Source organism: Jaculus jaculus, unplaced genomic scaffold (genome assembly GCF_020740685.1).
Source record: "Jaculus jaculus isolate mJacJac1 unplaced genomic scaffold, mJacJac1.mat.Y.cur mat_scaffold_37_1_1805170_arrow_ctg1, whole genome shotgun sequence".
In the NCBI taxonomy this organism is placed as follows: domain Eukaryota; kingdom Metazoa; phylum Chordata; class Mammalia; order Rodentia; family Dipodidae; genus Jaculus; species Jaculus jaculus.
In genome coordinates, this window is record NW_025423493.1 from 1,053,748 (window position 1) to 1,077,430 (window position 23,683).

At 43.3% G+C, this 23,683-nt stretch overlaps 2 pseudogenes; one reads left to right on the top strand and one right to left on the bottom strand.

The window, feature by feature from the left end:
* The first annotated feature begins 9,204 nt into the window (after positions 1–9,204).
* Positions 9,205–10,937, top strand: LOC123457353 (annotated as a pseudogene).
* An 11,155-nt stretch (positions 10,938–22,092) lies between these two features.
* On the bottom strand, positions 22,093–22,827 carry LOC123457355 (annotated as a pseudogene).
* Positions 22,828–23,683: the final 856 nt, after the last annotated feature.

Sequence of the window (23,683 nt, forward strand, 5' to 3'; positions counted from 1 at the left end):
CGGCCAGACAAAACCCAGAAAGAACCTCTCCTCGCCATATTATAATCAAACTTCCAAACACACATACCAAAGAAAAAATATTGAAAGCAGTTAGAGAGAAAAATCAAGTTACCTACAAAAGCAAGCCCATCAGGATTACAGCAGATTATTCAACACAAACTTTTAAAGCCAGAAGGGCTTGGAGTGATATATTCCAAGTTCTGAAAGATAACAACTGTCAACCAAGGTTACTTTATCCTGCAAAGTTATCCATTCAAATAGATGGAGAAATAAAGACATTCCATGACAAAAGCAGGTTAAAGGAGTATTTGAAGCAAAACCAGCTCCACAGAAAATACTTGATAGAATCCTCCATGCTGAAGAAAAGGAAAAGCACACATATAAGGAACCTAGAAAAAACAAGCAATACTCAAATACTAGTTAACAGAAGAGAGCGCAGGTAGAACCAGAAACACACACACACACACACACACACAAATGGGAAACACAAATACACACCTTTCAATAATATCTCTTAATATCAACGGCCTCAATGCCCCAACGAAAAGACATAGATTTGCAGACTGGGTTAAAAAGCAGGATCCTACAATTTGTTGTCTCCAAGAAACTCACCTTTCTACAAAGGATAGACATTATCTTAGGGTGAAAGGTTGGAAGATGGTGTTTCAAGCAAACGGGCCTAGAAAACAAGCAGAGGTTGCTATCCTAATATCAGACAGGGTAGACTTTAGTCCGACGTTAGTCAAGAAAGATAAGGAAGGTCACTTTATATTGATTAAGGGCACACTCCAACAGGAGGACATTACAATCCTAAACATATATGCACCTAACATGGGGGCTCCCAAATTCATCAAACAAACACTATTAGAACTAAGGTCACAGATAACACCAAACATAGTGGTGGTGGGTGACTTTAACACCCAACTCTCATCTCATTTCCTTAGAAGTACGTGCTCAACCATGTTTATTGCTGCTCAATTTATAATAGCTGGGAAATGGAGCCAGCCTAGATGTCCCTCAACAGATGAGTGGATAATGAAGATGTGGCACATTTATACAATGGAGTTCTACTCAGCGGTAAAGAAAAATGAAGTTATGAAATTTGCAGAAAAATGGATGGACCTGGAAAGTATTATACTAAGTGAGGTAACCCAGACCCAGAAAGCCAAGCGCCACATGTTCTCTCTAATATGTGGATCCTAGCTACAGATGACTGGGCTTCTGCGTGAGAATGAAAATACTTAGTAGCATGGCCAGTAAGTTAAAAAGGAGACATAAAGGGTAGAGAAAGGAAGAGGGGAGGATACTTAATAGGTTGATATTGTATATATGTAATTACAATGATTGTAACGGGGAGGTAATATGATGGAGAATGGAATTTCAAACGGGAAAGTGTGGGGGTGGGGAGGGAGGGAATTACCATGGGATATATTTTATAATCATGGAAAATGTTAATAAAAATTTTAAAAGATAAATAAATAAAAGAGAGACTGATAATAAAAAAACATTCTTTTTTTTCCCAAGACCACATATATGCCCCCACGTTGAGCAGTAATGAGGTCTAAGGCTAGATGGTTTTGAAGTACCACACCTGTGAGAGAGTTTAATTGTCTCTGGAGAGATTTGAAGCTGTTGGTCACCCAAGACACACAGAAAGAGCATCACACCAAGGCCACCAGACGAGGGATGAAAATTTCTTTCAGTTGGCACAGGAGTAGTTTACAGGCCACTTTTTTCTCATAGAGATACACCTGTGAAACAATCAATTCTGGGGAATAATAAGTGGGAGAGGAAATATTTATTCATGGGGTGGTTATCCCTTCACACCATAGGAGAGTGGGAGTATTGACACAAAAGGTCCTGGTTATGAAAATATACATATATTTGGTTTCAGAATTTACTTATCTATTCTTAGATTTGAAAATAACCCTCTGACATCTATAGTTTTTTTATTATTATTATATAGAATTAGAACTATTAGAGATGGGGAACAATGTCTTAAGGTTTTGTTTGTTTCTCCTCTTGGAAAGCTCTTGTATTACTTAGTAGGCCATTTATATGTTTAAGGTTTTTCATCTTTAGTTATACATTTCTCTCTGAGTGTTTAAGACCATGCAGATAGCCAAAATTTTATTAAGGATTAATTTTGGAGGACACTAATGGCTCTCCAAAGAGACTTTAGGGACCCAGGAGTAGCCCTATATCTTATTCTGTCTGTGTTTTCTGTCTGTTAGGATGAGTCAGAGTCATGCTGGCCAAGTAGTTTTCCCTTCTTTGGGAAGCCACGAGGAGTGATTGCTCCTCAACTGTGACTCTCTTGTTTCAGACTGTACACCAGTTTTGCTTGGGTCTCCATATCCCCTCTGCTCAGGAAGACAGGTGACTTACCAGGGAGCCAGTGTAGAGGTATCCCATCATCTCCATTGGCCTCATGACCTGGGAGCACAGGCCAAAATATTGGCACTATTTGCTGTGATAATTCCTATTGGCTTTGGCTTCTACATAGGTGATTAACACACTTAGAAAGGAAGTTACACCAGCCTGAATAGATATAGATATAGAGGACATTTGATTACTGTAATAGAATTAGTTAACAAATGGCGCAAGAGCTTTTTAAAATCATTTTGTCCAGCCTTTTAAATTTTTGTTGTACTGTGGCGGCATAAGCCCTATCTGCGGCATAGAAGGTAGGCACATCTTATACTTTATCTCATGGCTATAAATACAGGCAGCACCTGTTACCAGTCTTGAAAACAACACAAATTAATTTACAAACAACCTAATTAATTTAAGCTGGAAATTTTCAGAAAAGGACAAGTAAGACAGTATAAAGTCTTAGCACCTGTGTATATAAATATCTTTCATTAGTTTAGATAATTGTGTGGGTACCAATTACCCAGAGAACATTGTAAACAGAACTGGAGAACTCGCAATTATTTTTCTCAGATGAGGACCATAGTTTCAGCATGAGACTCTACCCTAAATTAGGGAATATGTCTTAAGAGTTAATTTTGTTATAAGCACTGGATTAAGATGCCAGAAAAGAGACAGTTGCTTTTCATATAATAGAGCAGAATCTGGTCTTATTTGAGCCAAAACAGCCAGATAAATTGTAATACAACCTTTGAAAAATCGGTTTTGAAAGAACAAACCCCATTTGACAACCAGTGATTTCAGATTAATTGGTAGCCATTGATTTTATGTACCATAGAAATTTTTATTAGCATAGAACAATTTTGTTTTATCCATGACTTAAATTTGATAAAGCTTAAGCAAGCTACCAACATATTTTAGCTTGAAAATTAGTTTTTTGTTTCTTAAAAGTTTGTAAATTGAAGCCGACCATGGTGGCACACACCTTTAATCCCAGTACTCAGGAGGCAGAGGTAGGAGGAATTGCTGTGAGTTTGAGGTCACCCGGAGACTCCATAGTGAATTCCTGGTCAGCCTGGGCTAGAGTGAGACCCTACCTCAAAAACAAAACAAAACAAAAACAAACAAACAAAAAAAGTTTGTAAACTGTTGAAATATCTTTAAATTTAGGCATAGGGTTTAGGTTTAGCCTGAAAATTCTTTCCTACACACTATCCACATACCTTAACAGTTTGATCTAAGTAACACACACACACACACACACACACACACACACACACACACAATTCAATGAGATTTCTATGCCAAACATTGAAAACTTCCTTCCCATTTCCTTTAGTCAACTCATCTCACCCCAGAATTAACCATCTTTCTTATAAGACTATTAAGAAAAACAACAATAAACTGATTAATCCTATTACTCAACAACAAAGAAGCATCTAGTATAGATTAAAGACAATTTAATGACATCAATACCTCTAACACACTTGGAAATGATTTTATTAGGAGTAACTAAGGCAGATTTTGTCCCTTGCTTTAGGCAGGCTGGCCTAGAAGTCAGGTCAGTTGCTTCCTCCTTTTTTTGTTTTGTTTTTCAAGATAGGGTCTCACTCTAGGTCAGGCTGACCTGGAATTCACTACATAGTCTCCAACTCACAGTGATCCTCCTACCTCTGCCTCCCAAGGGCTGGGATTAAAGGTGTATGCCACCACACCCAGCTTGCCTCCTCCTTTTAAGTAACAAGACATTACATTTTTTTTTAAATTTAAAATACCTGACAAATTATGTCACCACCTCAGAGAGAATTTTGTTGTTTTCAATAATCCTCTATGTAAATTGAAGTTGAACTAGAACATAAACTTACTAATTATATTTATGATATTATGTAACAAAATGTGACATTGTTTACATAAAACTTCAGTTCACCATAGGCTTTAGTTAAACATGTTTTTTTTTTTTTTTCCACTTATGGTGCAGGCGCTGCAGTGGCTAGGCAGAGATCATCCCTTCCCTGCTTCAGCCCCACCCAGTTCCCAGGCACTCACCCAGGGTCTGGTCTGGTACATGTGGATGTAATGGCCAAGATGACAGCTGGCCCACTGGCCTGAGTCTGGCTACCCAAAGAGGAAAGAAGGGAAGGAGCTCCTGGGACTATTGGAGACCACAGGAAAAGTAGGGGGATACATGGCATGTGAATGGGGTGAGGTGCCATTGTCTGGGCATGCATGAGCCTGCCACTTGACCCGAGCTGCTTTGGAGTGCTTGCAAACCTAACTTGCAGTTTTGCTGCTGCCCTAGTGGAGAAACTTGAAAGCAGATGAAAAGGGTGTGAGGGGAAATTTCCTTCCTGAACTTTTCATTTCCTAGTGAGATAAGCTATGCTACATGTGTGGGTCACATGGATCCACAGAAATCATCCAGGGGGCAACCTGGAGGGCTTCTTCCCAAAAGGAGCTAGCCTCCCTCTCCCTGGTAGAGTTGATTGTAAGGAAAACCCTGAATATATGAATCTGTGATTCCTTTTGGTGGGAAACAATATTATTCATAATAGAAAAAAGGTGTAAAAGCCAAGACTATAATGCAAACCCAAAGTAAAGGAGGAAAAAGAGAAAAATAGTTTCTCTCTGATGGAGAAAACCTGGCTTTCTCTGATGGAGGATGGAGAAGCTGAAACCTGCCAGCCCTCAAAAATGTAGAGGCAAGGCCATATGGGCTGGTATCTCCCAGCCCTTCTGGGAGATCACTCCCCTATCCTGTCCTGTTTCATAGGGTCCCTGTTCATGCACCAGCTGTAGTTTCCTGTGTCCTTGGGCCAGTGTTGGTCCCCCAAGGTGCCCAGGCAACCATGGTGGTGAGTACGCAAGAATCACTCTTAGGAGACAGACTGAACGGCTCTCTTTAATCAATAGGGAAATGAGTTTATAAGCAGTTGAGGGTCCTAAGGGGATTGGATGTACAAGGTTGCTTGCTGATACCTAATTAATATATGGGGACATACATTCCAGCACATAAGCAAATGGTGTTGGGGGAAGGTATAAGGTACAGTGGAATGGGCTGTGCAAATGTGCTGGCTGATACCATATAAGGAGTTTCCTAGGCAACTGGCCAAAGGTCACAGGGTTATGGACAAAGCCTAAGTCTTATCTGAATGTCCAGGTATCCTGTGCTTGGAGAGGGAGTGGGATTACTTCCTGCTGATCTTGGGTTCCAAGATTTTTCCAGGGGTCCAGACTCACTGCAACTCCCAAGAATGGGGGGTTCCTGGCTCACTGCAATCCCTGATAATGGGGGTTGGAGCTCCCCTGCCAGTGGTCCCTGAGATTTGACCTGTGCTTCAGGCTGCTGTGATCACTCTCTAGTCTGAGGCCTTCATATCAGACTGCATAGGTTTGCTTTAGCCCAGGGCCCTTCCTATGTCTGACATTCAAGTATGTCAGCTGCTCATGTTGATCCAGGTTAGGAACCACAGATGAGTGAGATCATGCAACGTTTGTCTTTCTGTGATTGTGTGAGTTCCCTTAGAATGATCTGTTACAGGTTCGACCATTTTTCTACAGATTTCGTTTTCTTTTTTTTTCTTACTGCTGTGTAGAATTCCATCATGTAGATATACCACATTTTGGTTATCCATTCATCCAATGATGGGCAACTGGGTTGATTCCAGGTATTGACTATTATAAATTGAGCAGCTATAAACTTGTTTGAGCAAATATATCTGTACTGAGATGTGGAGCTTTTATGGTAAATGCCAAACAAGGGAATAATAGGGTCTGTTGGTAGCTCTATATTCATCCTCTTCAGGAGTCTCCATATTGATTTCCATAGTCATTTTAGCAGCTTATATTCCTACCAACAGTGAATGAGTATACCTATTTCTCCACATCCTCCGGGACATTTGTTTTCAGTTTTTACATTTTCGCTATCCTTACTGGGGTATGTTGGAATCTCATATTTGCTTTAATTAGCATTTCCTTAATTGTTAGTTATGTTGAACATTTTATTAAGTGTGTGTTAGCCATCTGTAATTCTTCCTCTGGGAATTCTCTATTTAGTTCTCTGCCTCACTTTTGGAGTGGGGTGTTTTTTTTTATTGTTTAGTTTTTTTGAGTTCTTTGTAGGTTCTAGATGTTAGGTTTCTCTCCATGGCATAGTCACCAAATATTTTCTCCCATTCAGTGTGTAACCTACTGGCTCTGATTATGATATGTTTGTCTGTGCAAAATCTTTTTAGCTTCATGAGATCCCATTGCATGACTGCTTATTTAATTTTCTGGGCTACTGGGGTTTTGTTCCGGAAGTCTTTTCCCAGTCCTGTGTCATAGAGAGTGCCTCCAATCTTTTCTTCCAGTAGTTGAACAGCTTCAGGTCTTATATTGATCCATTTGGACATTGTTTTTGTGTATGGCAAAATAAGTGAGTATAACTTCATTTTTCTACATACGGTCATACAATTTGTTCAACATCATTTGTTGAAAATGCTGTCTTTTCTCCAGTCTACATTATTGGCACCTTTGTTAAAGATCAAGCAGCTGTATTTATGTGACCTAAGGTCTAGGTTGTCAATTCTGTTCCATTGGTCTATGTTTCTATTTTTATTCCAGTACCATGTTGTTTTTGCCATGATAACTTTGCAATATAGCTTTTTTTTTCCAGAGGATATGTTTGGATATCTGAGGCCCTCTGCCATTGCATATGAATTTTAGGATCATTTTTTTTCAATAGCTATGAAGAATGGTGCTGGTATTCTTATTGGTATTGTGTTAAATCTGTATATTGCTTTTGGTAGAATTGCCATTTTCACAATATTAAGTCTACCTATCCAGGAGCATGGGGGGGGGGGGCTTTCCATCTTCTCAAATCCTCCTCTATTTTTTTCTTGAGTGTTTTTATGTTTTCATTATATAGGCCTTTCACGTTCTTGGTTTGTGTTATTCCAAGGGTTTTGTTGTTGTTGTTGTTGTTGCTGCTGCTGCTGCTGCTATTGGAAATGTGACAACCTGAGATTTCTTTCTCTGTATATTTGTCCTTTGCAAATAGAAAAGCTACTTATTTGGGGCATTGGTTTTGCATCCTGCCAATTTGCTGAAAGAATTTATCACCTTTAGAAGTTTTGAGATGGAGACTTTCAGATCACTTATATATAGGATCATGTCATCTGCAAATAGGGCTAACTTGATTTCTTCTGTTCCAATTTGAATACCTTTTATTTCTTTATCCTGTAGTATTGTTTGGGCTAGTAATTCTAGTACTATGTTGAAGAGCACTGGTGAGATTGGGAACCCCTGTCTTCTTCCCAATCTCAGTGGGAACTCCTGGAGTTTTTCCACAGTAAGTAGTATTTAGGCTTTAGGAGATTTATATATAGATTTTATTGTGTTGAGATTTAAAACACCATGCCTATTTTTATAGTGTTTTGATCATGAAGTGGTGGTGCATTTTATCAAAGGTATTCTCTGCATCAATTGAGATAATCATGTGGTTCTTATGGTTATGTTTACTTATGTGGTGTATTACATTGACTAATTTCTGTATATTATACCAACACTGCATCCCTGGGATAAAGCCTACTTCATCAAGTTGGATACTGTTTTTTTTTTTTTTTTTCCTTATGTGTTGTTGAATTCAGTTTGCATGGATTTTATTCAGGATCTATGCATTTAAGTTCATAAGCAATATAGGTTTATAGTTTTTTTTTTTCCTTGTTGCATATCTGTCTCTTTTTGCAGTAGGGTGTTTCTAGCTTCATCAAAGGAGTTGGGGAGGATTCCCTGGTCTCTGATTATGCAGAACAGTCTGAGAAAAATTTGTTTCAATTCTTGAATGCAGTTTGATAGAATTTAGCTGAGAAGCTATCTGGTCATGGACTTTTTATGGCAGGGGGAGTAGTGGGGGGAGATTTTAGATTACCTTTTCCTTTTTTTTTTTTTTTTACTGTACAAGAATTTATTGTTATTGAATAACATGCACTCCAAGGGCATTCCTAGCTCTGTAGTTTAAAGAGATGATGACAGTGAACTTATAGACCAAACAGGGAGAACTGACATACTCCTACACTGAATTATTCCTCTATAAACATGATGGAGTATTTACAAAGAGAAGCAGTGGCAGTGAGCCTCCCAGCCTCCTGTCCCTCCTGCTCTAGCTTCTGTTCCATGGTCTCAAAGCAGGGAGGCACAGTGACAAATTTGTCAAGATCGCCAACCAAAGACCAGCAACCAGCATGTGTGGAGTTATGATGACTTCAAAACCAAAGTACAAAACTCAAGAAGGATTTTGACCTAGATTGGCTTTTTGGAGAGGTTTTGGGAGAAGCCTGGTGAGTCTGTTGTAGGCAAATGTTCAAATTTCCCACCTACATATTCCACAGAAATTGTTAGGTGGTCCTTCGTCTATATCATCCACCCTGCCCCAGGGGAAGGTCCAGCAGCCCCTGAACATAAAGCGGGCAGTGTGGGCAGGCAGCACAAAGAGGCTTCCAGGCTTTAGCATCCTGGACTTCCAGGCTTGACTCTGACACCAGGGAGAGCACACTCTCAGGTAAATGTTCCCTCTGGGTGTATCTTGTTCTCCTCTTACCATCGGTGTGGCTGGGAAGGTTAAGTGATTCCCTCATTGTAGAACTGTCCACATCAACTCTGGACACAAAGCAGACATGAACAGAGTCTTCTGTCATTTCAAAGTCCTCACCTTGCAGGGGTTCAATCTTCCCCTCCCCTCTCAAGCATGCTGGCCATACTGAGCTACAGCCCCAGCCTAAGCATCATGTTTTATAGTTTGCTTAAGAAGTTATTCATGGACACACAATGAGTGGGGGGGCACCAGCGCTGGGCATGGCGGAGGCAGACCCCGAGTTGGATCAGATCCGTCTGAAGTGTATCCGTAAGGAAGGTTTCTTCACGGTGCCACCAGAACACAGGCTGGGGTGATGCCAGAGCGTGAAGGAATTGAGAAGCTGAAATGCACTGGCGAGGGCACCTGTGGCATAGTGTATCGGGCCCGGGGCACTCAGACAGATGAAATTGTTGCCCTGAAGAAGGTGCAGATGGACAAGGAGAAAGATGGTATTCCCATCAGCAGCCTGCGGGAGATCACACTGCTCCTGCGTCTCCGCCACCTGAACATCGTGGAACTGAAGGAGGTGGTGGTTGGTAACCACCTGGAGAGCATCTTCCTGGTCATGGCTTACTGTGAGCAAGATCTGGCCAGTCTCCTGGAGAATATGTCAGTGCCCTGCTCTGAGGCCCAGGTCAAGGGCATCATGCTGCAGGTGCTTTAGTGCCTTCAGTACCTGCACAGCAACCTCATCATGCACAGGGACGTGAAGGCCTCAAACTTGCTCATGATGGATAGGGGCTGTGTGAAGACAGTGGACTTTGGTCTGGCCCGGGCCTATGGTGTCCCAGTAAAGCCAGTGACCCCCAAGGTGGTTACACTGTGGTAACAAGCCCCTGAGCTGATGCTGGAAACTACCACCCAGACTACCAGCATCGACATGTGGGCTGTGGGCTGCATCCTGGCAGAACTACTGGCTCACAAGCCCCTCCTCCCTGGCACGTCTTGAGACCCACCAGATTGACTTGATTGTGCAGCTGCTGGGGACGCCAAGTGAGAACATCTGGCCAGGCTTTTCCAAGCTGCCCCTGGCTGACCAGTAGAGCTTGAGGAAACAGCCTTACAAAAACCTCAAGCACAAGTTCCCATGGCTCTCAGGGGCTGGACTGCACCTGCTCAATTTCCTCTTCATGTATGACCCCAAGAAAAGGTGCAGACCTAACCTACAGGTCCCTATATGCCTCTTAGGAGAGAACACTGACCTCTCTCTGTGCAAGGACACCTTGAACCCAAATCCTTAATACTTTTTGTGGTTGGGGGAGGGGTGTCCTAGGGCTTCGTGTGTGCCAAGCAAGCCCTGTACCACTGACTGTACCTCAGCTCAACTGGAATTTTTTGAAGATGGCTTCTCAGAGCATGAGCTATAGGTGTTCTTGTCCCAGACATAGTAGACACTCGGCAACTAGGTGTCCAGAGTGGATTCTGCTCTCTTAGGTATTAAAGCCACTCTGAGCTTCCTATCAGTTTCTAGGTCCCAGACTTCAGTTATTGGAAGTTGAATTGAGGGCTGTTGAGACCATAGTTTCCACTAATGGGCTATTGTTCTTCAGGGAAGCAGCAGGGGACTGCCTGGAGAGCTCCTATTTCAAGGGGAAACCCCTACGTGAGTTTGCCAGACCCCCTTCAAGCTTTCCTCTTTGACGGCTTGGCCAGCACCTCTGTAAATGCTGTGTGGGTTTCCAGCACAGGCCTGTGCAAGAGGGACACAGGCATCTCAGGGACACACAAAATGGTCACCAGGGAGGAAGGACTAGCCCAGTGCATGCCCAAATGAGGAACCCCATCATGACCTGGAAGCCTATTGCCTGGGAAGTCATCCCCAAGCACAACACTGAGATGCCCCTCTCCCACAGCCTGTGAGCCAGAGCTCATGCCCACCTTCCCCCACCACTGCAATAAGAGGACTGCCCCAGCAGCTGTGGAGGGGCAGAGCAAATAATGCAAGCCCTGAGGGCGGGCCCAGCACATTCCTGTGCATCTTCCTGAGTCATCTATCAATAGTGAACTGAGAGGTCCAGCCTGTGCCCTTGGCTCCCCCAGCTGACTCCTGGCTGTTTGCTGTGTGCCCAGATACAGACAGGTGATGCTTGGTAGGAGCTCCATGTCTAGGAGAGACTGGGCAGCATCTTGCCTGTTACTCTCAGTGGGTGGTGGTCTTATCTGATGGTGAGGACCTGCTTCTGGGAAGGAAGTACTGAAATGTCCACTGTCCCAACTCACAGTTCCTACTTGGCCACCCAGGGCTGCCTAGGATATATAGACTGTAGTGAATTGGCAGAGCTAGTGGGGCTCTGGGTGGGAAGGAGGAAATGGTAGATGGGGGCCAACCATGAAAGGTTATTGGAGACTCCCAGAATGAGAGTCCATGGCTCACGCTCAGGAAACAAGTGGTTGGCTCCTGTACCAGGGGTGAAGAGACTAAAAAGTCTTCCTCTCCCTCGCGAGGGAAGAGTGGGGTGTTCTCAGCCCTCTCTGGAACCCAAGGCGAAAAACATGAGTTGCATGCCATGGAAAGGCAACAAGGCCAAATCCGAATCCTTGGAGCTGCCCCAGGTGGCACCCCCAAAAATCTACCATGAGAAACAGTGCTGGGAGCTCTGTGCTGTCCACGCCCTCCACAACGTCTTCCAGGACAGCAATGCCTTCACACAGGTGCTGATGCACTGTCCAGGGTAGCTGGCGTCCGTCTGCACCACCTGCCCTCTCCTTCCTCCAGCCCACCAGCCCGCCGGTGCCTAGATTACCTTTTCAATATTCATGGATGTGATAGATTTGTTTAGGAGATTAATCTCCTCTGAGGCTAGTTTTTGTAGGTGGTACGTGTCTAGGAATTCACCCATTTCTTCTGTATTATTTAGTTTTGTGAAGGAGAGGTTTTGGAAGTATGGCCTGATGATTCCTCCAATTTCATTAATGTCTGTTGTGATCTCTCCTTGTTCATTTCTGATTTTGTTAATTTGAGACTTATTTTGTTTGTTTTTCTTTTGCTTGACCAATTTGGCTATAGCTTTGTCAACCTTGTTTATTTTTTCAACGAACCAGCCCTTCGTTTCGTTGAATTTTTTTAAAATGTGTTCCTAGTTTCAAATTCATTAATTTCCGTTCTAATCTTGATTATTTCTTTCCATCTGGAACTCTTTTTAATTTTAATTTATTTTTGTTTATTTATTTGAGAGCAACAGATAGAGAAACAGGCAGAGAGAGAGAGAGAATGGGTGTGCCAGGGCTTCCAGCCACTGCAAATGAACTCTAGACGCGTGCGCCCCCTTGTGCATCTGGCTAACATGGGTCCTGGGGAATCGAGCCTTGAACCAGGGTCCTTAGGCTTCACAGACAAGTGGGCTTGACCACTAAGCCATCTCTCCAGCCCTCCATCTGGAACTCTTTAGGTTGGATTCTTCTTGTTTCTTCTGTGCCTTTAGGTGACAGTCAGCTTATTAACTTAGGATCTCTCCCTCTCTGTAAGGAAGGGATTTAGAGCTATGAATTTTTGCTTTATGACTGCCTTCATTTTTCCCCCATAAGTTTTGTTATGTTGTGTTTTCATTATCATTCAATTCTAGGAATTTTATAATTTATTTTTTGATTTCTTCCATGACCCATTCATTATTTAAAAGTGCGTTGTTTAGTCATCAGGAGCTGGGGGAGTTTTGGATATGTCTCTTGTTGATTTCAAGCTTCATAGCATTGCAATCTGACATGATGCAGGAAGTTATCTCAATGTTCCTGACTTTATGAAGGCACTCTTTATGGCCTAATACATGGTCAATTTTGGAGAAGGTTCCTCGGGTTGCTGAGATGAATGTGTATTCTGTGGAGTTGGGGTGGAATATTCTGTAGATATCTATTAGGTCTAGTTCTTTGATTTTGTTGAGCTCTATTATTTCCTTTTGATTTTCTGCTTGTATGATCTTTCTGTTGATGATACTGGGGTATTGTAATATCCAATTATAATGGTGTTGGTGTTTACTTCTGTTTTATTGTTGAGTAGATTAAAAAAAAAACTGTGATGCACCTGTGTTTGGTGCATATATATTTATGGTTGTGACGTGCTCATGTTGGATCATTCCCTCGATGAGTAAGAAGTAGTCTTCTTTGTCTTTTTGATTACTTTTGGTTTGAAGTCTATTTTATCAGATATTACTATAGCAACACCAGCTTGTTTTTTATTTCTATTTGCTTGGAATATCATGTTCCAACCTTTCACCCTGAAGAGAGATCTATCTTTAGTGGTGAGGTCAGTTTCTTGAAGATAGCAGATAGGAAGTTCCATTGTTTTTATCCATCTTGATAACCTGTGTATTTTGATAGGTGAGTTAAGACCCATAATAACACATAAAGTTATTACTATGAGGTTTGAATTAATCCCTGCCATGATGAGGTATTTTATGGCATTTAGTACTTTCTTGTGTTTTATACTATGTAGAGTCTGGTCTATTTTGGTTATTGTGATCTTCTCCTGTTGCCTCTTGAGATTCTTTGTTTGACTATTTATTCTGTGTGTATTCCCTCAATCATTCTCTGTAGGTTTGGCTTTATGTTCATATAATCATAGAGTTGACTTTTTTCATGAAAAAAATTGTCTTTCACTATCTATTTTCTGGCATAATTTTGCTGGGTAGAGGAGCTTAGGGTGGAAGCCATAGTTTTTTCATATTTGAAATGTTTCGTTCTAGGCCCTTCTGGCTTTTAGGTTTTCCACTGAGAAATCTGATGTCATTCTGATGGGATTGCCTTTGTATGTTGTGAATTCTTTCTCTTTTCCTGCTTTTGATACTCTCTCTTTGTTTTCTTTGTTGAGAGTTTTAATGATGATGTGTCTTGGAGAGTTTCTTCTTTGGTTCTGTCTGATCTTCAGTGGGCTTCTTGTATCTGGATAGGCCTCTCTTTTGAGAGGTTCAGAAAATTTTTTTGCAATAATTTTGTTTAATGTGGTCTCTTTGCCTCTGGCCTGAATACTCTCCTTTCTGGAATATCCATGATCTGGAGGTTTGACCATATTAGGGTTTCCCACAGTTCCATCATATTCCTTTCACTTGATGTTTTTGAACTTAGCAAAGTTTTTGCCCTCCCAATTAATTCCTTATGTCTTGTGTTCCAGGTCAGAGGTTCTGTCTTCCACATGAGTAACTGTGTTGGTGAGAGGTTCTAGAGAGGCTTTTATAATTTCTCTTTGATTTTTGCTTTCTGCTGTGTTATTTTGCATCATAACCATCTCTTTTTTTGTGGTATGATTTCAATTCTAGTTGTGATTTTCTTGATACTTCCTGGAGTTCATTCTTTAATGAACATGTTATTGAGAGCTTCCATTTATTGATGTACCTTCAGTTTATTCATATATATTTGGAGGGTTCTAATGTTTTTTTTTTCAATCAAGTTAAGCCTACTTCCAAAACCTGAACACTCTAGGAGACATTTCTGCTCAATATTATTGATTTAATTGTTGGTTCTTTGATGGTTTGCTTCTAATTCAGTGATTTTTTTTTTTTTTTTTGATCAGGGTCTCATTGGTTGTTGTGTTTTCATTTTGTGATTGAATTTTTGTTGATTTCTTTGGTTGCTACCATTGTTAAGACTAGACATTCTTGGTAAAGATCTCTCTGTCTTCTGACTTTTGTTGCTTTTTTTGCATTGTTGTCTACCCATTTTGGGAAGACTCTATTTTATTGAGGAGGAAGCAAATATTTGTCCTTTAACCCATGCACCTTCTGACTCAGGTTAACAGGGATGTTGGTACCCAGTTGCCAGTCATGATATCAGAGCAAAATGCCTGATTCCGCAGCTCCCACTGGGACCACAAGCCTACACAAGCAAGACACATTGGAACCTACCAGGACCAGGGGACTGGGAGGAGCCAGTGAACAGGGATCTTTCTTACTTACTCTATGCTGTGCACTCCAGCACACAGACTGACACAGGGAATGGAGACCAAGGAGGTGAGAGGAGCCCAGAAACAGGGGCCTGGCCTACTTACTCCACACTGCAGTGCCTGACTACACACAGACTGGCACAGGGAACCCAGCCCTAGGAGTTTGGAGAAGCCCAAAGCAGGGGTCTGGCCTACTCACTCTACACTGCCATGTCCGCCCACACACTGACAGGCACAGGGAACCCAGATCAGTGAGGTGGAAGGAGCCCGGAGACAGGTGTCTGGCCTACTCACTCCATACTGCAGCACCGACCACATACTGTCTGTGCAGGGAACCCAGACTTGGGAGGTGGGAGTATCCTGGACAAATGGGTCTGGCCTACTCACTCCAGATCGCCACATCCACCCACAGTTTTTGCATGGAACCCAGACTGGGAAGGTATGATTTTTTTGTGTGTGTGGCAGGTTCTAGCTCTAGCCTAGGCTGACCTGGAATTCCCCTCCCAAGTGCTGGGATGAGAGGTTTGTGATGGAATAACTGAGAGGTGAAAATATACTTTAACAAATTGGGGTTTTTTTTTCTCATACTGAGAGACAGGCATAAATTTTATGAAAAAAAATGAATGCCAGATGTCAGCTTCTTCTCAGAATCCAGATAGTGTGTAGTATGGCCAAGCTGACCAGATTGCCCACCCAACATGTCTTAGGAGAGGATCATGCACGACTTATACATTTTCTCCATCATCTGCTGTCACCCACCCATGTGCCACATGACTTGGATTTTACTGAGTTCCCAAACTAAGAAAAACAAACAAACAAACCAAAACAACAACAACAAAAATTAATTACAGTGTCACACAGAAACTCAACATTTTGCACGAGAACCAACACAGGTACAAATTTGTCCAAAACAAAGGGACTGCAGAGATGGCACAGCAGTTGAGGCACTTGTCTCACAAACCTAATGACCCATGTTCAACTCTCCTAATTCTATGTTAGCTAGATGCACAAAGGTGAGACAAGTGCAGAGTCACACGTGCCAGCTAGGCACTGCAAGCATCTGGAGTTCAATTGCATTGGCTGAGGCCCTGGTGCACCAGTTCTCTCTCCTCCCCCCTCTCTCTCTCTCATTTACTTTCTCCAAAAAAAAAAAAAAGGAGATGAGATGAGCAGAGCCTTATGCTGTTTACCATAGTGGTATGGTTGGGAGAAAATGATGTGGACATCTGCTCTGATGTCCAAGGCAGCATGTCAGTCTTATAAGATGCATTCTGGGTTGAGCATATGTCTCCCTGGGTAGCATACTTGTTAGCATGTACAAAACCCTGGCTTCTGTCATCATCATCACCTGATCTGGGCGTAGTGTTATGTGCCAGTAATCTCAGCATTTGGCAGGTGGGAGAAGAAGAGTCAAGAGTTGCAGGTCTTGCTGGAGAGATTTCTCAACAGTTAGGGCACTGGTCTGCAAAGCCTAAGGACCCAGGTTTGCTTCCTCAGGACCCATGCTAAAGGCAGATGCACAAGGTAGTGCATGTATCTAGAGTTCATTTGCAGTGGCTGGAGGCCATGGTGCACACATTTTTTCTCTATCTGACTCTTTCTCTATCTCCTGGAAAATAAAGAAAAAGAAAGGGTTTACCACATTTCCCACCCACGTGTCTGTACATTTCTGCCTACAAACTTACTGTGTCCTTCATTTCTGCCTTGAAGAAGTGTTCTGTCTGCACCTGAAAACTTGGTATGGCATCTCTGGGCTCATAACTTCATGTTATATGTGACATGAACATCAAAAGACATTCTCAAGGTGGGAGAGATGGCTCAGCAGTTAAGGGGCTTACCTGCAAATCCAGAAGACCAAGATTTGATTTCCAAGTTCCCATGTAAAGCCAGATCCACAACGCGGCACATGGGTCTGGAGTTCATTTGCAGCAGCTATAGCCCTTGGCACACCCGTTCATTCTCTCTCTTCCCTCCTTCCCTCCCTCTCTCCTCCTTTATTTCATATAAGTAAATAAGATATTAAAAGAGACCTTTTCAGAAACCCATTGTTACTATGTAGATGTCCTCTCTAGAATGTAGACTTTCCTCCTCCACCCCTAAGACACTATTGACCATCTCATTTTATTTTTATTTTACAATTTTTTTCTACTTCAGGTCTCACTCTAGTAAGGACGATGTGGAATTCATTATGTATACCCTAAGGATGGCCTCAAACTCACAGCCACAATCATCCTACCTCTGTCCACCCTGTGCTAGAATGAAAGGTCTATGCCTGGCTATCATTTCATTTTAATTTCAAATGTTCTTTCTGTCTCAGTGAACTTACCTGTTTTATATTATCTATATAAATGAAATAAAACACTTCATGACATTTTCTGTTTGACTTCATGCATTCAACACTCACCCATGTTGTACATCAACCTTTTCTTTTCTTTGTGGGCTTTTTTTTTGTTTGTTTGTTTGTTTTGTTTTTGGTTTTTCAAGGTAGGGTCCAGGCTGACCTGGAATTCACTATGGAGTCTCAGGGTGGCCTCGAACTCATGGCAATCCTCCTACCTCTGCCTCTCGAGTGCTGGGATTAAAGGCATGCGCCACCACGCCCGGCTCCATTTCTTTATTTCTATATTTCAATGTATAGATGAACCACCTTTTCTTTTTCCTCCTTTTTCTTTTTTAGAGTGAGAGGACAGAGAATTGGCGTGCCAGGGCCCCAGTCACTGCAACTGAACTCCAGAACCTTGTGCCACTTCGTGGGCATGTGCAGTCTTGCACTTGTCTCACCTTTGTGCATCTGGCTAAGTGGCATCTAGATCGTTGAACATGGGTCCTAAGGCTGTGCAGGCAAGTGCCTTAACTGCTAACCCATCTCTCTAGCTCAAACCAAACCACCTTTTCTTAATTATCTGTTGATATACAATTTTCTTTCCATGTTCATTGGCTGTGCCTGTTGCTACAACAAATACTCAGGTACACATTTTTCCTTGAAATCCCAGTAAGGTTTAGGAGGATATATATATACCAGAAAATGTACATTTTCTATGTCTGTTTTAAAATGTTTGTGTCAGAGAGAAAGAGAGATTAAGAGGCAGATAGTGACAAGAAAATGGGCACATCAGCACCTTCAGCCATTGCAAACAAACTCCAGATGCATGTGTCACCTTGTACATCTGGCTTTGCATGGATCCTAGGGAATTGAAACTGGGTCCTTATTCTTGCCAGACAAGAGCCTTAACTACTGAACCTTCTCTCCAGTCCATATGCTATTTCTTACTTGGTTATTCCACATGTATTTGAATGATTTCAATGCTAGATTCCATTCCTTTTCACCTATATGTGAGGTCAAAGAAGTGATGATTAAGGATATTGGGTATGGAGCTGATAACAGCTGTGGCTTGATGAGTAATTTTGCTCCCACACCTTCTTTTTCATTTAACTAACTCAAGAAAAATCCTAGGCTAGAGAGAAGGCTGAACATTTAAGGTACTTGTCTGCAAAGCCTAAGGACCCAGACCTGATTCCCCAGTCCCCATGTAAAGCCAGATGCATGAGGGGGCGATTGCATCTGGAGATAGTTTTCAGTGGCTGGAGGGCCTGGTGTGCCCATTTTCTATCTAATAAATAATAAAAATAGAAATTTTTATTTATGATATTTGTAGGAAAATGGATGGGTCTGGAAAGGATTATACTAAGTGAGGTAACCCAGGCCCAGAAAGCCAAATGCCATATGTGCTCTCTCATATGTGTATCCTAGCTACAGATGATTGGACTTCTGTATGGGTAGGAAGAAAACTCAGTAGCAAAGTCCAGTAAGCTAGAAAAGAGATATAAAGAGAAGACAAAGGTAGGGAGGGGTTACTTAATAGGATGGTGTTGTATATATGTAAGTAGAAGAACAGATTCATGGGGGTGAAAAGGTCCAAGTGAGGTCAGGGGAAGAGATTGAGTAAAGGAAAGGTAGAGAGAAGGCTAATCAAAATCTAAGAGAATTTAAAAAAAAATCATATGGAAACCTACTTTTTGGATAATGGAACACTAAGGAGTGATAGATTGTTGCTAAAAAATTTTCAGTGCCGGGGATGGGATACCTTCCAGTGAGTTGTTGGCAGGGAGGTCCCTGATGCCCCCAAACATTATAGGCTATTGCCGAGGCCCTGGGTTTCCCACCAGGAATAGATGGTAATAGATGGTTAGACCCTATTGCTGAAGACTCCACATACTTGGGCTGCAAGGCCACTGAAAAATCTTGCTGGAACTGAGCTGATAACCTCCTCCATGTAGACCAGCTGACAGAAAGCTGAAAGAAGCCATTCTGCATGCAGTTCAATGGGAGAAAGAGAAATCACCAGTGAAGATCTTCAACAGTGGACACTGCAAGCCTTATATTTTGCTAGCCAGGCCAAATGAGGCAACAAGGACAATAGTGGCATGTCTGTAATGGTGGAAACCAACTGCCGTCTAATTGGACTGGGTGCCTGCTCCATGGGAGGGAATACATCCCTGATACTGAAAACTTAAAACAGGGTTAGTCATAAGCCCTAGGGGTGTGTGTGTGTGTGTGTGTGTGTGTGTGTGTGCGCGTGCGCGCTCATGAGAGATATTGACCAGAAATTTTCTTTTCTTGTAAGATTTATGAGAGGGATTTGGCAAACAAGATTATGCAGGCCTTCTGAAATAAGTCAAGAAGTACTCTTTCCATTGTTTTCTGATGTCTGCTGCTGTCTGGCTAAATGTATATACTATGCTTATCAAACTGCCCAGTAAGCACTTCTCTTAATGTTTAATACCCTTATATTAATGCTACTCTCACTTTTGGTAGAGGAGAATCTCTTTTAAGATGGCAGTGACAGAAGTGCTCTGTACTGCAATATCTCTAGCACACCTTCCAAGGCTCATGGTCTGTTGCAGAAGAGGTGGCGGAAAGAATGTCCTTCCAACGTGCTCCCCCAGACACAAAATGGCCTGGTTATCCATGATCTCACAGTGTCTGACACTACCTACACAAGACCATCATAATAGGAGGAAAAGATCATGACATCAAAATAAAAGAGAGACTGATTGAGGGGGGGAGGGGATATGATGGAGAATGGAATTTCAAAGGGGAAAGGAGGGAGAGCATTACTATCGGATATTTTTTATAATCATGGAAGTTGTTAGTTAAAAAAAAAAATGGAGCCAGGCGTGGTGGTGCATACCCTTATTTCCAGCACTCATGAGGCAGAAGTAGGAGGATCGCTGAGAGTTTGAGGCCACATTGAGACTACATAGTGAATTCCAGGTGGGTCTGTGCTAGAGTGAGACCCTACCTTGATAAGAAAAAAAAAAAAAAAAAAAAAAACAGAAAAATTTGGAAAAAAAAAAGATATTTTTAAAAAGTAGTAACTCTTTTTCTTTTTTAAACTAGAATCTTGCTGTAGCCAAGGATGACCTGGAAATTCACTAGGTAGTCTCAGGGTGGCTTCGGACTCATGGCAATCCTCCTACCTCTCTTGCCCATGTAGTGGGATTAAAGACATGTGCTACCATACCCAGCAAGATGTAACATTTTTTAAAAAATTTTGTATTTATTTGAGAGCAACAGACAGAGACAGAAAGAGGCAGATAGAGAGAGACTTGGCGTGCCAGAGCTTCCAGACACTGCAAATGAAGGCCAGATGCGCACCCCCTTGTGAATCTGGCTAACGTGGGTCCTGGAGACTCAAGCCTCGAACCAGGATCCTTAGGCTTCACAGGCAAGAGCTTAACCGCTAAGCCATTTCTCCAGCCCAAGATGTAACATTTTTGCTCTTGGAATTTATGTATAAAGAACACACTCACAAATGCACCTACCTCTATATCCCACATTGCACAAAATGGCAAAAAAGACATGGGATTTTCTTAGACAAATATTTATTTATCAATTTCTCTCTTCAGCCGCCCTTGCACAGGTGGGTTTCAGCATCCTCCCTCTCCTGGTGTCAAATTAGCTTCAGTCCTCTTGGATGAAAGCACAGGGGAAAGTTTTCTTTCTCTATGACCTCATCTGATTTCTTTATCTCCTATAGCTCACTGGAGTGATTTTCTTTTTTAGTAATCAACAGGTTTTATTTTCCTACTGAAACTGAAACTGTCTATGGTTCTCAGAGCTAAAGGTCCAAAGCTAGTCAGCATTTTTCTTCAGAGCCCAAGGGAGGGGCAGGAGCAAGAGACAAGATGAAGAGCATGTCTGAGCCACCAGGAAGAGGCTGGCAGGGTCACTTTCCCTCTTCCTTCCAGTGAGCTACAAACTGGATGGGAGACAACACCAAGGGGACCAAGTGTGGGGGCGACTGGAGGAACATTGAAGCCCCAGCGAGGAGAAAAGTCATCAAGCTCCAGACAGCAGGGCAGCCTGCCAGCAAGGAAGGAGCATGAGGCAAGCCCCAGCTCAGCTTGGAGAAGAAAGACATTGAGCCCAGAACAGAACAGAAGGGAGCCTCCCAGCACCTGGGGCTATGGTGGAGGAAGGAGCAGAATGGGGAGCACACAGCGGGCTGGGGGTTAATTTTTTTTTTTGTTGGAATTTTCTTTTATTAAATAAAAACATTTTCTAAAAAATGTGTCTTTATGTCTGGGTGATCTATCTGACTGCAGGCTGGCCTTGAGCACTGTGGGAAGAAGGAAGAGGGCAGCAGGGTCCCCTTCCCTAGGTCACCCCACCTCAAGAGGGTTAGATGTTCAAAGCTCCCACAGAATAGGTGAGTCAGCCCTTCAGGTGTCAGCTCTCTCCAGGTCCTTGGCCCTAACAACTGGGAAGCCTCAAAGTCTTCTGATGACAAACTACTCCCAGAACTCCTGGGGTCAGCAAAAGAAGAATGGGAATTGTCAATAAGAATTTATAGAACAGAGGCCCTTTCCCACACCTGTCCCCTATTTCCTGAATCTAGGCAGACGGGACAATAGTTACGGGAACAGGGGACAGGAGCTGAGGAGAAACCACCTGGAACCCCCCCCCCCACACACACACACTGGAGTTTACGCTCAGTCACTTCCACTCCTGGCCCAACCCAGCCCAAAGCATAGAATGCCTGTGTGGGACAGGAGAAATCAGGAAATGGAAATAGGAGCCCAGACCCCCAACAGAAGCCCTGGGAGACAAGTCTAAGCAGGAGACACAATGGCCTCACCTCATCTCAGGGCACAAAAGGCATGGCCCAGACTGGGATCGGATCGTGGGGTAGAGGAGGGACCTGAGGGTGCGGGCAGGTCAAAAGCAGGTTGGGTGGGAAAAGATTTCCCAGTTTGCAGGCCATGGCCAGTTTCCCCAGTAGCATCCAGACAGCAGCAGGAACGGGGCAGGGGCTCCTCTTGAAACATTGGTGGCTACAGGCTCTCATGATCTCTGACGCCAGGTGCCTCAGCCTCTTCCTCCTCTTCCTCTTCCTCCAGAGGCCCCCGGCCAGAGACGGCGTCAGAGGGGGTGCCATTCTTCTTTACCTCCACCGGAAGGGGTCTCTCACCCTCCAGGGTGGCCACTTCCTTATCCTCTCCTTCAGGGTCTTCTGACTCCTTGGGACGTTTCGGGGAGTCCTCCAACAGGTCCCCTGCTCTCCTCTTCAGCGCCCCCTTCTCATTCTTCTTGGCCGGCTCATCGATGGCCAGCTTCCCTTCTTCCTCACTGCTGCCCTCCCTATTGCCCTTCTTATCGCCATCACCCTTGGGGGGCTTCCAGATCTGGCTCCAGCTCCGGCTCTTCCACTCTGCTGATTTTCTGGGAAGACTGGTAACCAGAGGAGGCCCTTTCCTCTTGCTGGGCTTGCCTAAACTTCTCCTTGGACTCCTCGTAAGGGAAGAGGTCTTTGGGGCCCAGGAATGCCTTCTCATGGGTCCCCCCCAAAAAGACTTGTTATTTGTTGGCTGTGGATTTCATGGCTGCCTCAGGCATCTCATCAATCCGGGCCGGCCAGTGCAGGTAACCCTTCATCTTGGCGAACACCAGGTCCCCGCATTTGTACTCCTTTTGCGGGTGGATCGTGACATGGCGGGGTTGCCGGAGCCCGCACAGGGCGCGAAGCGCAATCGTTCGGTACTACCCCCCACTCCGCCATCCGGTGGTGGCCCCGGCCCGAGCTCCGGCGCTGCCGCAGCGTCTCGGATGGGAGGTAGGGACGGAGGGGAGGCGGCCCCGCGGGGCACGGAGCTGCGCTGCTCCTGCGGGTTTTTTGAGTTTGAAATTCTATTGCTCCCTCCTGGGCGCCAGGCCTCTTCCTCTTCCTCCTCCTCCTCCTCACCCCCCCCCCCTCGTGGCCCCGCTCCTCCCTCCTCCTCCTCCTTCCCCCCTCCCGCGGCCCTTCGATGCTCGCCTGGAGTGATTTTCTAAATCATGGTTCCTGGGCTGGAGAGATAGCTTAGCAGTTACGTGGTTGCCTGCAAAGCCTAAGAACTCATGTTCGACTCTCCCAGATCCCATGTAAGGCAGACACAGTAGGGTGAGGCAAGTGCAAATTCCCAAATGCCCACTATGTGGTGCAAGCATCTGGAGTTTGATTGTATTGGCTGAGGCTCTGGTACACAAATTTTTTCTCTCTAAAATAAAAATAAATAAATCATGGCTCTTTTTCCCCTCAAAACAAAACAGTTGATTCATTCTAATGCCCTGTCCTTTATCCCTTAAATGTCTGTTTCTCTATCTTCCATCTAATGATGCTTCTCTACCATGCCCCATGGTTCTGGCCTACCTATGTAAACATTTTCAAGGAAAAACAAGTTGACAGGACATACCTGGAGACTTTTTGTCATGTACCTATGCCTATTTTTTTAAATATCGTTTTCCTAAATATTTTATTTATTTGTTACAGAGAGAGAGAGAGAGT